The sequence below is a fragment of the Xiphophorus couchianus genome, unplaced genomic scaffold (assembly GCF_001444195.1).
Source record: "Xiphophorus couchianus unplaced genomic scaffold, X_couchianus-1.0 Scaffold1000102, whole genome shotgun sequence".
Lineage (NCBI taxonomy): Eukaryota > Metazoa > Chordata > Actinopteri > Cyprinodontiformes > Poeciliidae > Xiphophorus > Xiphophorus couchianus.
The window spans coordinates 18796-29984 of NW_020963015.1; the positions used below are offsets into that span (position 1 = coordinate 18796).

The 11189-nt window shown below is 37.4% G+C and overlaps 1 long non-coding RNA gene across 1 annotated transcript; it reads left to right on the forward strand.

The window, feature by feature from the left end:
- The first annotated feature begins 407 nt into the window (after window positions 1-407).
- LOC114141349 (uncharacterized) lies at window positions 408-4169 on the forward strand. Its single transcript, XR_003594815.1, has 3 exons — window positions 408-735; window positions 2587-2843; window positions 3689-4169. It is a non-coding gene; the product is annotated as an uncharacterized LOC114141349 (long non-coding RNA).
- The last annotated feature ends 7020 nt before the right edge of the window (window positions 4170-11189 follow it).

The window sequence follows — 11189 nt, forward strand, 5'->3', positions numbered from 1 at the left end:
TAAATTAAATTCACACTGAAAAATTAGAGCGCATCCATTTAGTGGGACAAGAACCGACTCAAAGATCAACACATCTGCTTCACTTCAATGTTCTCTTGGATTTCCTGTTTTGAAGAAGTTTCTAGACTCTGATCAATTCAACAAAATAAAGTATAAATTAAATACAGAGGCTGAATTTATTTGACAGATTTTAGGTGAATAATTTTCTATTTTTCTTAACTCCAACGTCTCTCATCCATCCTAGCTTCTTTAAGAAAGCACAATGTGTCGCCTTTGAAGCTTTAAGCATAAAAGTTGAGTGTAATTCTGGGAAACGGAGAGGCGTCATTTATCTCTCACACACAGATCATAAAAATCTCAAAGGATCATCCACTTCTGAACTTTCAGTTCCAGCCTTTCCAGTCGGCTCACAGCTGCATTCTGGGTAGCGCGTCCGGCTCGGCAGCGCCTTTCCCGTCAAGCTCGCCAGTTCATCAGCGACCCGCTGCGGCCTGTTTGCCGGAAACCGGCCCGTATAAATGTGCCGTCTTACCGCAGCGGGCCCTCCCAGCAGCCAATCAGAGCGCGGGGAGGAGGCGGCATGGGAGCGAATTAATCAGGACGACGAACGAACGAGGACGGATCCCAAATAAAAAACAAATCCTTTTTTTCAGGACTTATTCCCATTAAAAGCAGCTTCTGTTTGTGATTGAGCCTCTGCAGCGGGAGTCCAGCTGCTTTAACCGACACAGAAAGGTTTGTCCCGACGCGGGTCGCTGTAATTAATTAACTGTGTGTGTTTTCTGAGCAAACACGGATCGCTGTGCCCCGCTGGTCACCGCCTGCTGGGATCACACAGCCACACAGGAGAGGAGGTGATTAATACGGGGCTAATTAAGATGACCTGATGGGAGGACAGGCGCTCCCAGAGGGCAGAGAACGACGGCCGTGTTTCACCTCGGGACGACCTTTCAGCCATCAACATGTCCGCCATGTTTGGGTAGATTTACCTGAAACCTGAACGCAGAAACCAACTCATCTAAAACAAACCCGCACGTTAGAAAGTAAAAATATTATTTTGTGTGCCGACTTTCACCGTCAACGCAGGGCTCAACGAAATGGCTGAGAAACACATTTCATATCAGTCAATATCAATAATCAATCAATTTAAATATGTGAAATATTTTCTTGTTTTATCCTTAGTTTTCACTTCATGCCGTTGCTTTTTATTTTTAGTCAGTTATGAGGCACCGTGGAAAAACTTTAAACTGCTGCTGCGCAAATTACTCAGCAGGTTGTTGCTAAGCAACCAAAGACTGAGTCAGTTAGTTGATGCTACCAACCTAGCTTATTGGTTTTTACCAACCGCTAAAATCTGACGCCTCCATTTTAGTTTCCATCTGGTGAAGAAGGAAGTTGCTCTCAGTGTCTTCAGAGGTTTTTGTGTTGTTTCCTTCAGTGATTCTTGGTGCAGCGCCCCCACAGGCCAGGAGGGGAACAGGTTGGTTTGGGTCAGAACCACAGCAGCTGGAGGAGGAGCAGATGATGGAGTTCTGGTCACCAAAGCAGTAAACTCAACAAATAAGCATCTGGATTGTCCTTTATGCACTGCAGTCTCTTCACTGTAAGAATTTATTATCATATTTAGATTCTTTAAACTCAATTTGATTAAAAATATTTTGTTATTTTATTCCATTTTTCATGTTTCTTCAATTTTGTTTTGTGCTACCAAGAGGTTCCAAATGCAAAAACTCCATTAAACCAATGATGTTGATCAAGATGATTAATCCAAATACTGACACTTCCAACAAGAACCTTAACCTGGTGGTAAAAAGTCCAACAGGATTTATCAAGAAATCAAATAATCGCATAATAAATTAAAACAAACTCAATAATTTCCTGTTTTCTTTTTTCCCCTCTCTCTTTCTACCAAAATCCGGATGACAACTAGCCCCTTTTTTCAACCCCAAAGTCACGACAAACGACCAGAGACGGCAAGCGTTCCCCAACATTTAACTCAAGTCAGAGCAGCGCTACTTCAACATAGTTTTAATCAAGCAAAAGCAAAAAGAAGCCGTTCAATAAATTACACAATAAGAGGAAAAAAGTATTTAAAAAATCTACTCAAGTACTGAGTAACTGATCAAATTATCAATCATTTAATATTTAAACATTACATCAATGGATGGACCGAAATGACAATAATTAATATAAATAGCAAAAATAAATAAATAAATTGGGGGAAAAAAATTTTCCAAATCAGTTTCTTTCAGTAAGAAACTAAGAGAAACTGCAGGTCTGGTGAACTTTTGGTTAAAACATGTTTGTTTTTCGTTCAGTGGGTAGAAAATCCAGAATTTTACTTAAGTAAGAGCAGAAATACTTTATAATAAAATTACTCAAGTAAAAAGTAAGTTACAACAAAAAATACTCCTAAAAGTCATTTTTTTCAAAAAAGTTACTCAAGTAAAAGTAATTGAGTAAATGTAACTCTGCAAATGATCACTGATCAACTTTGCATGAAGAAGTTCGGGTCACTTCTTCTTCTGTTGTTCTTCTTGTGGTTTATAGAAGCCTTTTTTCTTCAGATGAGTTTTTCCTCTTCAGACTCTCATGATCCTGATCTGCCGGCGCCTCTAACCTGGATGTGAACCTCAGTGAAACGCCACCAGCGTCCGAGGCTGAGCAGACGCTCGCTGCGTGCGGCGGCCGGCGCTACAAATGGGCTCTGCAGGCGCTGCTTCCTTCAGAAAGGCTCGCCGTTACTGGAGCGCGGAGTGACGGGGGGCCTGTTTATGTATTCATTGAAGACTGAAGTGATTTTCTTTGACATGACAGCATGACTCCGCCCACGTCCTCCTGAGGTGAGGATGAGACCGTCTGCTGCAGGTTCTGATCAGCAGATGCATTCAGAGACGCAAAACTGGGTCACAGCAAAGAAAAGAATGCAATAAAACCCTGAATAAATATAAAGATTTATGGAAATAAACCATAAATTGTTGAATTTTGGGGCGGTTTAAAGAAAAAACTATTAGAAACAATTGAGTTGAGAATTGTTTACAGCATTTCTGCTTAAAAAAAACTGAACTAAAATCATAACCCGACTTTTAAAATGAGTTTGATGAAGCAAAATGTTTCCTCGTATTTATCATAATGAAACATCAGGCTGGACAATAAATCAATAACAATCAATATATCGCGATGACACGTGACCAATATCAATCCATGATGCATGTAATAAAATATTCAATATTCAATATATAGGCTATTTACTGAACTCTGATCAGGTATCAGCTCACTCTCTCACTCTTTGGTTGCTTAGCAACAACCTGCTGAGTAACCAGCGCAGCAGCAGTTTAAGGTTTAGTCACCGTTCTAACTGATTAAAAATAAAATGGAGTAAAAATGAGGATAAAACAGGAAATGTCACGCCAACGATTTGGCAATATTTCAGACATTTAACACAAAAACGGACCAATAATTATCGATATCAACTGACATGAAATGCTAAGATCATGATACTTTTTCAGCCTGTGAAATAGTTTAATTCAAACATTTTGTTCAAAGTAAGAATCAATTAACCTGCTAAAATGAAGAATAAATATAAACAAAGAATAATAACAGTTTCCTGTTCTGTATTTTGTGAACAGATTATCAGATTGATGAACTCTTGATAATAATCTTAGACAAATATTCCTGATTTGTGCAGGTGGATCGTAACCAGCCAGCTTCAAAATGCAAAGGAGACACTGGACCAAAAGAAATGTCAATCAGCTGATCAAAAGCTCAAGATCACAGCCTTAAAAAGTCAAAAACTCTGTTCAATAATCTGACTTTCATGTCACTTTCTGTCAGGGTTTCACATGGACTGAAAGGTTTTCTGTGTTTAAACGAGACGGACCTGTAATCAAAATGAGCTGAACCGACAGCAGCAGGACTCTCCCAACAATACATCATCTTCTTGGTATGTTTTACCTTCTTCAAAAGATCCTGATCAAAAAGAAATAAAGTTGTAGACCTGAAATTGTGTTGTAAAGCAATCTTCACCTGATGTCCCTCTGCTCTCCTCACATCACGGCCATCCAAGCAAATGGTCAACATGAGCGCTCAGGCTGTCCACTACGGATCACTTTCCATCATTTTAGTTCAGTTTTGAAGCTAATCGTTCCACGCTTTGAATGAGCCGATGTTCCTGCTTTCCAGAATGTTTTATTTTCCAGAACTCACTAAACATTTCCCAGGACAACTCTTTGTTTGTTGCACATGAGCATCACTAACTAAAAACTTAACTGTGCTAACCCTGAAGCACTAAGCATAAACACAAACACAGCATTTAGCAGAAGCTAATGCTGCAGCATTACACCAACATAGCAATTGAGGGAAGCTAATGCTAAACCGCTATGGTAACACAGTATTTAGTGGAAGCTAATGCTAAAGTTTCACACAAACTGAAAGTTTACAAAATACCAAAGTAAATTAGCTCTCTGGAATTCATCTGGAAATATGACTTTGGTGGAAGCTAAGTGCTACGCTATTAGCGTGCTAGCAGCTTAGCGGAGGTGCATCCCAACAAGCGTTTTTTAAATAACCGTTTAAAAACAATATTCATGTTTTTAATGCCTGATATTATATAGTCAGATGAAAGTAAGATTTCTGTGCTTATTGTGGTCACTAATTTTAGCCAATGCTAAACTTGAGTTTAAGATCCAGTCAGATTTCTGAAATCTGCAGCTTTTCTGCAACAGTGAAGGTCAAGAAAGCTGCCTGCTGCTGCAGCAATCAGCTCTGAGAAAAAAAAAACGAGGAGGAGGAGCAGGAGGAAGGCTGGGATGCAAACAGAAAGCTGTTTGATATTGATGTGGATCACAGGAGCTCCATTCCTATTCATGGAAAATGATAAAACATGCATTGATGGAGATATAAAAGAAAACACAAGCAGAGAGTAACTGCAGATCATCAGATTCCTGCAGTCTCACACAGATTCCTCTCAGAAAAATAAGCTGTGATTGACCAGAGGAAGAGGAGCAAAGGTCGGCCGGTGGCGATGGATCTTCATCGCGGACCAACGGGGTCGCCATGAATTTCACATCGACACAAAACCAGACGTCCTACTGATGCATTCTGGGTCGTCTGGCTGCCAGCGGGTCAAACTGAACTGATTTTGATGTTTCGGCATTGTGGGTGTTCAAAGTGTGGCCCGCGGGCCATTTCTGGCCCTTCAAATGATATTGTTGGGCCTGGAACACAACTCTATGGCAAAACAATTTGGCCAACAAAATAGAATAAAACTGATGACTCAAGAAAACTGGAAATTATTATTAAGGTAAAAGTGCAAAACCATTTTTATGTTTTGGATCTCTAATGAAAAACAGGTTTAAGTAAAAAAATGTCTTTATTGTTAATAATTAAATATAAACTTTTAAATTTTTTTAATTAATGATTTTTAAAATTATTTTTAATTTATTAAGGCAACAGTGCAAAGTCTTTCCTTACTGTTTGGATAATGATATGCAGATTTAATAATAATTTTATTTATTGTTCAGCAGGTAAACTAGTTAATTTTTAAATTTGTAAATGCTGAAATAGTTTTTTTTTCAAATAAGGCAATAGTCTGAAGCCCTTTTTATGTTTTGGATCTTTATTATATACAGATTTCATTAAAAAAAAGTTTGCTTATTGTTCAGCAGGTAAAAACAAACAGTAAGTTCATTTTTCCATTTTTAATTTAATGAATTATGAAATTGCTTTTTTTCTAAAGCGACAGTCAAAACCCTTTTAACATCCTAGATTTTTAATATACAGATTTCATTTTACAAAAATTCATTATTACAAAAATAAAAAAAAACACATTTTTGCATTTTTTACTGAATGAATTTTGTGGCCTGCCAACAGTTTAGTTGTTCCAGTTTTACTAAACTGATTTAAAGTCAGTTTTTTAGATCTTGTTGAGTTAAATTTTCCAATAAATTAATGATAATGAACAGTAACAACTTTCACTGAATTTCCTCTGCATTTCCTGCGACTAATGTCAAAATGTCAGCTGCATTCCCAAAGAGACGACTCGTAGCTTTGCTTTTCCAAAAAAACAGAGCAGCGGTGAAACTATTCTTCATGTTTGCCACATGCACCAATCACAGGATATCGAAAATAAACCCCAAAACTTCTGAGCTTTACTTAAACTTTCCAGGTTAAAAAAAACAACTGATTTTGAGGAAAGTCTGTCACATTTTCCCTGACAGTTTCACCAAAAATGGGAGGGAAAGAAAATCCTCACCAGGTCATTACTCCACAGGCAGGGAACTACAGCTCCCAGCATGCCTCAGGGCTCTCCCCGGTCCTCATCTCCCAGAGAGGATGTCACCTGACAGGGTCCTGCAGGAAGCCCTGAGCCGCCGGCGCCGAGGAAACCGTGATTTATCGGACCTCAGCGCCGGTTGGTCCAGGAAGTAGACACGTCCCAAATACGCTTGCACTTCATGTTTCCATTAAGGAAAAATACAAATTATAGGAAAAACAAAAAGCACAAGATATGAATTTTTTTTCGAAGGATAATATATGGAGCTAAATTCAGGCCATAATGTTTGTTCGAAAGAAAAAAATCCGAAACTGAAAAAAACCTTGAATCTGAAAAGCAGTTTTAATTTTTTTGTTTCAAATCTTTATTTTCAGTTTCAAAACAAATTTTTCAGTTTCAAACTTGGAAAGTGGATGATTCTTTAAAATTGTCATGATCTGCAGGTAAGACATAACTGATGCTTCTCTCAGTTTTCCAAAATTACACTAAACTTTTAAGCTTCCTTGAACAGATAAGGATCAGTCTATGGCCTATACAAAACATATTCATTACAATTTCTGCAGAAAATCACTCAATCAAATTTCAGTCTGCTTAGTTTGCCTTTCAGAATGAGCTTTTTTAGGGTCTTAAATAATCCATATAAGCTGCTGCTGGCCACACCCCCAAATCAAAGATGTATAGTTGTATACATCTTTGAAAAGCAGAAGTGGAGCCTCCTGCACAACCAACACTGGTTGGAGAAATTACCCAAATCTTTGGAAAACAAGGTGGTGAAAACTGAACATAAATCATTCAAAAGTATAACTTTCAGTGCTTTAGCGACATTCAGAAAGCCTCAGAAGACGGTCCATCAGTCAGACGGAGTCCAGCAAGTGGTTTCTGGATGGTAAGTTGTTTTTTTCCCCAGCAGCCATTGTTCAGCACATACAGTGCAAAAATCAGCTGACCAAACGCTCCAAACTCAACTTTGGTTGCTAGGAAACAGCGGAACTCTGCTGGGGTTGCTAGGTAACCGTCCAGTGCCCTTGGAATGTGACTTAACAGAAATGGCTCATTTTCCAGACACCAAAAAACATTGAGTTATGGCCAAAAAATGTGTGGTTTTGTTTTTAGAAGCAGTTGAGACCCAAATGGAAGTGAAAAAACATGTAAAATGTGAGTTTTGTGTAATACGTCTCCTTTAACTTAATCTGAAAACAATCATCCATCACTTACATAAATATCTCCAGGCAGTGGGATTATTTTTTATTTTTTTAAGGAAGTCACAATGTTCAGTAACTAAATAAAACCCTTTTACAAAAATATGTTTTCATGCCAGTGTTCGTAACTCGACTCTGATTTGGGCTTTTAGAGGGAACATTAACTCGTTTCCTCAGGAAGATTTTTCACAGATGAAGCCAAGCTGGAAGCAACTAAACTGTTGGAAGATTTGGAGAAATGATCAGCAGAAAACAAGGTGGTGAAAACTGGACATAAATCATTCAAAAGTATAACTTTCAGTGCTTTAGCGACATTCAGAAAGCCTCAGAAAACGGTCCATCAGTCAGACGGAGTCCGACTCGGAGCCTGCAGGGCAGATCCAGAGTTTTCTCCCGTCCAGAGGCGCAGATTTGTGATTGCTGTGATTGGGAGTGAACGTACGCGCCGCTGCGACCTGCCGCCGCTCTGCCAGCTCAGCCTCTGTCAATGTAAACCTCGTTAAGACGCTGCAGCAATCAGAGCATGAAACACACCGAGGGCGCTCCCGTTGTTTACCCCGGCTGTTCCACCAGCAGGAAATATTACGTTTTATTATTAACAAACCGCATTTTTTATGAATGAGGCCAGGAGGGAGCACATCGCTCTCCTGACTTACAGACGGAAAATAGGTTTGAGCCAATAACATGAGTTCACCACATGTGGGCTGCTCAGCTGGTTCTGCTCCGGGAAAAAAGGACTCCAGTCAGGATTAAAAAATAAAAATAAAAAATCAAGGAAATAGAAAATGAGGATAATCGAAGGAGGAAACTGAGAACAGGTCAGGAAATGAAAACATCTTTTTCATTTCCTCTAAGTTATAAAAACAATTGAGAACAAATAAAAAAGACATATTGTCATTAAATCGGACTTATACTGAGTGTAGTGCTGAAATGATTAATCAGATTAATCATGATTAATCGATAACTGAAAAAATTTATCAATTAATCATTAACTGGAGGATAACGACTCAAAATAAATTGCCATTTGAGCAAAATAAAAACATATTTAGAGAATTAAGCAAAAAATGTACAAAAAATATATTTATATTTTGCATTTGAGATAAAAACATCTGTGTCTGTAAATATGTTTTACCAAAACTCTTCAAATGGCAATTTTAGCTTCACGTGGTTCAAATTTACTAAAGGAATGCTTCTGTTGCAAAAAATGCCTATTTTCTTATTTTTAAAAATGATTAGAATTATTTATTTCTAATATTATATACAAAGGCTAAAATCTGCAGAATGTGCCATTTGTAAAATCTGATTAATCGATTAACTGACAGAATAATTGATTACTAAATTAATTGCTAGTTGCAGCCAAACCTGAGTGATATTATTTTCTTACTTTTAGTTAAGTCAGAAGTTTCCATAAATTAAGATTACTACAGTAGACATCCGGTATTTGCTGGAGTTCAAGACCAAAATCACAACAGATGAAATTTGTAAAAACTTCTAAAATCACTTCTGCTCATTTTAACAATTCAAACACCAAATATGCCACATTTTGCATTAAGACACAAATTAAAAACCATCTTAGCTCAATAGCAGAAGCTAACATCTACCGTCCTCTTTATTTCCGCTGCTGGAGGTTCAGCCAATCAGCACCAAGGAAAACCGATTGGCCGCTTTATAAACTCCATCCAATAGCGTGTCACGTAGCATTAGCAACCCTGTAGCAAGACAGGCTAAAATGTTGCAATTTTGGTCCCCAATCAGACCGAATCTACCGGACAACCAGGTGTGAAAACAGCTGGATACAAAGGGACTCTACCCAATACTAAACCAAAAAATAAACTCATCCTTGTATAACATAGATATTCCTAACTAATCTAAATCAGTAATAGTTTTAATTTATTGATGAACATTGAGGAAAAAAAACTTTTAGTTTTAATAATTTTGCAATTTTAATGTTTTCCCAATATTAAAGCATTGGCTGATTGGGAATTTATACAAACAAACAAAGTTTGAATGACAGTTGCCGCTTCGTGTGTAATTACCGGCATCATTTGGCTCATTTAGAATTCAATGGAAAACAAATTTAGTTTAAAAAAATTTAATTCGCTTCCAAAGAGCAGGAATAGTTGAACCTTAGATGGTCTAAAGAGGATTCCAGCTTTACGCTTCAGTCCTGTTTCTGACTGATTAGGAGCTGAAAGAACAGAGTCAGATCTTAGGAAACCAGCGAGTTTGATTCATTAATAAACATGGTTATGCAAATAAACATGAATTTTACAAACCGAAACAAACACCAGCTGATGTTTCCCCAGTTTATAACCCTGAACTCTGCAGTTAGCAATTGTAATGTTGGACCATTTATTGGCATAAATATTCTAATCATAAAGTGACACTAAATCCAAATGTCTCTAACATAATATACTTCCAGCAGAAAGTTTTGATTTTACAGCATTTTTAATTTTTCCTGGTCGATCCTGTTGAGGTAAAATGGATCACATTAATCCTGCATCTATACATACCTCGGCTTTGTAGCTAAATCCTCGGTTACTTTTAATAGTTTTTACAAAAAATATAACCAAACATGGGCAGAAAAACAATCACTATAGTTTTATTTTGTTGTGACTTTTTGTTTGTATAATTCAGTTAATTTTAATTAGTTTTTAGAGTGTGTTTGCTAGTTTTTATTAATTATTATTAGTTAAATATTTGTTAGGTATTATTAGTTGTAATAGTTTTAGTTTTTTCATACTTTTAGATGCAGAATTCAAAAAATGAAAACTTTCATAGGCAAAAAATACAGTAAAGACATAAAATCTTTAAAATAAGTACGAGTTTTTACACGTCACAAACAATTACAGCCTTTATGTCAACATGAGTTGTACATCTCTTAAAGATCTAGTGTGGATATTTACATTCAAAAGTGTTAATCTGTATAATACTTACACCCCAACATGTAAAACTCAAAACAAAAACGTACGAATTGATGGATGGATGGATGGATGGATGGATGGATGGATGGATGGATGGATGGATGGATGGGCGGACGGATGGGCGGACGGATGGACGGACGGACGGACGGACGGACGGACGGACGGACGGACGGACGGACGGACGGATGGACGGACGGATGGATGGATGGATGGATGGAAGGATGGACGGACGGACGGATGGACATCACTTTTAGTCAAAGACCATCGTTAAAATCATCAATACACATCAAATGTGTTGGTCAGTTGCTCCATTTCTTATGTTTTAAAAGCAACTCTAAACTGGTGGGTGTTTAACGTTGATTTAAAGGAACTCAGTGTTTCGACAGTTTGCAGTTTTCTGGAAGTTGTGTTTTATAGAAGCTGAATGCTTTTAGGCAGACCTGCTGCAGTAATCAATGCAAATAAAGATAAACACAGATTAGTTTCTAGAAGGCTGGTTTTGTAACTGTCTTTATGTGTCTCTGAAGGTTCAAACTCAGATTGTTTTGATAACTGAAGCTGTTCAGCTTTAGGTTTAAAGATAATACATTAAAAATGAATCCACTGATCTGTCCATGTTTTGCTTTGACTTGATCATCATCAATTGTTTACTAAACTTTTCTTTGGACTTCGGCTAATTCTTAACGTTTCTGATCATGACACAGACCTGTGAGTTTGACTTTAACTTTATCATGTAATAAAAAATAAACAAAGTTATGTACAGTGAAAACAAATTTAAAACAAAAGAATTAT